This window comes from Alligator sinensis, unplaced genomic scaffold (assembly GCF_000455745.1).
Source record: "Alligator sinensis unplaced genomic scaffold, ASM45574v1 scaffold273_1, whole genome shotgun sequence".
NCBI classification, from domain to species: domain Eukaryota; kingdom Metazoa; phylum Chordata; order Crocodylia; family Alligatoridae; genus Alligator; species Alligator sinensis.
This window is the reverse complement of record NW_005841943.1, coordinates 425,787-430,469: the sequence shown is the minus strand read 5'-3', so window position 1 is coordinate 430,469 and position 4,683 is coordinate 425,787.

Genomic DNA, 4,683 nt, shown 5'->3' with positions numbered 1-4,683 from the left:
CTCCTCAGTACAGTATGTGGTTTTATTTGGTACATAATTGCTGTTTCTCTTTTTTACTCCCTGATTAACTCCTCTTTTGCTGGGCTTACCAGATATGAATTGCTACCATTCAACCAGCTAACCCCCCTGAACTAATCAGATATAAAACAGAAACCAAAAGTGTTGCATCCCATGTGGAATGAACACATTTCTAAATCAATTGTCTTCTTTCTCCCTGACACTGGTAGAAACTTACTTGAATCTAATGTACTTGAGATCAGTGGTTCTCAACCTTTTTGGACTCAAGGCCCCCCTCACCCCCACCTGCACCCCCCAGCCCTGCCACTGCCTCTCACTCCCAACTCACAGCCCCCTGGCTCTGCTGGTACCCCTCACTCCTGACCCCCTGCCTCCAGGTCCCAGTCCCCCAGTATGTGGGGCAGGGGGTGGGTATGCACATGCACCCTAAGATTTCTATGCCCACAGCCAGCATAGGGCTGTAGCCTGGCTGAACCTGTCTCCAGTCCCCCCAGGTCACCTGTGCTGCCCCTCACTCTGCCTCCCTTCCAGGCTAGAGTTGCAGCCTGAGGGGAGTGGTGGTGATGGCTGGGCCATGGTGGCAGGTTAGAGCTGCAGCCTGGCATGTGAGCAGCTGGTGGCAGGAGGAGGTGAAGGCAGCACCTCCCTGTCCCCTATTCCTCATGCTGCTTACGGCGCATCAACTTACATGCACATTGGAACAAGCTCCCCACCCTTTAATCAATTCTGCCTTGGGCTTTTTGAATGTCTGTATGTAGCCTAAGGGAAAAGTTACCCAAGAAATAGCAGAATCCAAATCTCCAGACAAAGAATATCCAATGTGTCCCCACAGAAAGGGAAAAATAAAGGGAAAAAGGAGGATTCAGGGAACTACAGACTAGTCAGCCTCACCTCAGTCCCTTGAAAAATCCTGGAGCAGATTCTCAAGGAGGGAGATCAAGGTGGTTAGGAACAGTCAGCATGGATTCACCAAAGGATGTTGGACCTGGACTTAATGACTTAATTAGACAGTACCTTTGGGGCCCACCCAGGGACGACAATCTATTGGATCTGGAGACTTAATGACTTAATTCGTGCCTGCTTAAGATCACCTAATTAGTGGCTGACTTCAGCCCTGTATCCAAATGGGGTGTTTTTTGGCTCTGGTCCTGCTTATGAGCTAATCAGGGCCTATCTATTCACTGCCCAATTAACCTGGCAATGGATTGGGACTTAACTAATAAAGACAATCATTCCAAAGTATAACTGACATGAATAAATGGTTTATTAAGAAGAAGAAATAACACAGGTAAGTAACCAAACACAATAATAATTGGTAACCAGTTCTATCCAAATCTATCCTATAACATCTATCTATCTATCTATCTATCTATGTATGTGTGTTTAACTTCTATACTAATTTCCTAGTCTAACAGAATTAACTTCAGTTAGGTACTAGGCTTTATTAGAAAAAGGGAACACTCAGGACAGATTCTATTTAACTCATCTCCAGTCCTGATCTGCGCCTTAGATGATTACTCTGGGTCTCCACTGGCTGACCTGGGAATATGGCACCCAGTATCGGAGGAGGGAGAATTGGGCAATGCTCACCCTGAGAAGTAGAGGGCTGCTCTTTATGTGTGAAGCACACCTGGAGGGCAATACAGCCTGGGGAGCCAACCCTTTCTACATCCACCAAGGAACTGCAGTTGAGGGAGAGACTGGGCAGATGGGGCTCCACAGGCCACAGGAGTCTGATCCGGTAGACCCCTCCACAGTGGAGCGATCAAACCAACAAGCTACTCCACCACAGCTCTCATATCTCTCACTCAATTTCTCTGTCCACTCCACACGATGACCCTCAAATCCACATTCACGGACCCTTCCAAACGCATCCAGTCACATACACAGTCTCACAGGCAATTTCCAGCCACACATGCAGACACCTCAGACACACCCACCACACATACCAAGTGCCCCCCCCCAAGCTGTCAATCACAGTCCTTTTATACATGTGATACATTTGGTCACTGAAGTACTGCGCACAGCCCTTAGGTCTGTACATGACACTTCATCCTGGGGTCTTTGCGGGAGGGTTAGCTCATCCTTATCCAAGGTGGGTCAGGAGAAGGTTACTGACTGACCTACCTTAACATAAGACCAGACAGGAGATCAGATAGCCATAACTTCAGGCCCGAATTTCTCTCCCAAAAGGGCAAGTCATGCCTGACCAATCTGATTGCCTTCTATGGATGCGGGGAAACCAGTGGATGTGGTATACCTTGATTTTAGCAAGGCTTTTGATATGGTCTCCCACAACATTCTTGCAGGTAAGCTAAGGAAGTATGGGCTGGATGAATGGACTGTAAGATAGATAGAAAACTGGCTGGAGCATTGGGCTCAGAGGGTAGTAATCGCCGGGGGGTTGTGAATCAATAGCGGGATGTGTGTGTGCCAGCCAGTATCAAGTGGGGTGCCCCAGGGGTCGGTCCTGGGGCTGGTTTTGTTCAGTGTCTGCATCAAGGACCTGGAAGATGGCATGGAGTGCACACTCAGCAAGTTTGCAGGTTACACGAAGCTGGGGAGGAGTAGTAGATATGCTGGAGGGTAGGGCTAGGATTCAGAGTAACCTCGACAAATTGGAGGATTGGGTCAAAGGGAATCTCATGTGGTTCAACAAGTACGAGTGCAAAGTCCTGCACTTGAGATGGAAGAATCCCATGCACCAGTACAGGCTGGGGGCTGACTGGCTGGGCAGCAGCTCTGCAGAAAAGGACCTGGGGGTTACAGTGGACAGTACCCTGAATATGTGCTAAGAGTCTGCCCTTGTTGCCAAGAAGGCTAATGGCATACTGGGCTGCATTGGTAGGAATGTTGCCAGGAGGTCAAGGGAAGTGATTATTCCCTCTATTTAACACTGGTAAGGCCACATCTGGAATACTGTATCCAGAAAGGATGTGGACAAATTGGAGAGTTCAGTGGAGGGCAACAAAAATGGTGAAGGGGCTGGGGGACATGACTTATGCGGAAAGACTGAGGGAACTGGGCTTCTTTAGTCTGCAGAAGAGAAGACTGAGAGGGGATTGAATAGCAGCCTTCAATTACTTGGTCAGGGTTGGAAAGAGGATGGAGCTAGACTGTTCTTAGTGTTGGCAGAACAAGAAGCTGTGGTCTCACGTTGTAGCAAGGGGAGCTTAGGTTAGATATTAGGAAGTATTTTCTCACTAGAAGGGTAGTAAAACACTGGAACAGGCTACTCATAGAGGTTGTTGCATCTCAGTCCTTGGAGGTTTTTAAGACCCAGCTAGACAAAGTCTTGGCTGGGATGTTCTAGTTGGGATGGTCCTGCTTTGAGCAGGGAATTGGAATAGACGACCACCTGAGGTCCCTTCCAACCCTAACTTTCTATGATTCTGTGTTGTTATGCATACTAGCCAAACATGAGAATAGTCAACTGGTGTGCAGGTGGAAAAAATTAATGATTACAAATGTTAAATTTGTAGCCCTAGAATGTTAATATCTATCTTTGTTAATCAGTGTTCAGACACTTGATCTCCCAGTGTTGTCACCTGTGCCAGAAGCAGAAGTGAGTAAAGCTCTAGAAATTGTTACAAGAGGATATTGAGTCTGTGGGGAACAGGCAAAGGGTGAATTTTATTGTGACTTTTTTAAATAAGTCACAATAGGGAAAACAAACTGAAGGGTGGGATTCCACTTTACAGCTATTAAATCTCCACATCCTATTGGAGGGAGGCTTAGCATTTGCAAGCTGCTGTTTAGAGGAAGTTCACAAGGTGACTCCATAGGCCCTGCCAACACAAGCATAAGGCCTGATGTTGTGTTCAGAGCTGAGCAGGGGAAAAAAGAAAAGCATTGTCCAGGGTTGTGAAAAACAACCTTAAACTTTAATATAACATTCTTAAAATGCAGATAGTGCCAAATGACTCAGTAGCCAGTATTGTATCTATTCTAGAAGTGTTCTTTCTGGAGTCCCTGTGATCCCCTCAAATGTTTGTTCCCTTCCCACGTACTTGGAGGCTGGCTCAGGCAGGGACTGTCCCCTGGCGCATAGCTAAGACTGTGTTGCAATACACATAATAAACAGGCTGCCTGCTATTGAACCTGTGTAAGCTAAACTGAAATAAACCTGGTTAAAACCAAAATAAGAAAATTCACAGTCTCTTGCTGAGATATGTGTATATGTATAAACATAGCTATGAACATAAGGTGACTTTCTAGTTAGTCCATTAAAATTGTGTTAATGTGTAATATAAATATTATATTAAACTAGCCAATTGCCTGTCATGAATAATGGGGTGTTTCAGGGAGGGTTTACATGGCCCTGCCCCCACCCCCTTCCCCCTTTGGGGCCTGCCTTGTAAACAGTCCCTCCACTGCTGCCACCTCCTCTGGCCCCTGATGCGGCAGCTCCGTCTCCCCTGCCCACCTCCTCCCTCGGAGCAGCATGGTTTCCCGCTGCATCCCTACCTGAGTGGGCGGCAGTGGTGGCTCCCTCCCCACCTCCACCTCCACCCGCAGAGCAGTGGGGCTTCTCTCGCCTCCCTGCTTGAGGCAGCAGCAGCGGTGGCTCCCTCCCCCCCACTCGCCTCTGCCTCCTCCTGTGGAGCAGTGGGGCTTCCCCCTGCCTGAGGAGGTGGCAGTGGCAGTGGCAGCTGCGGTTCCCTC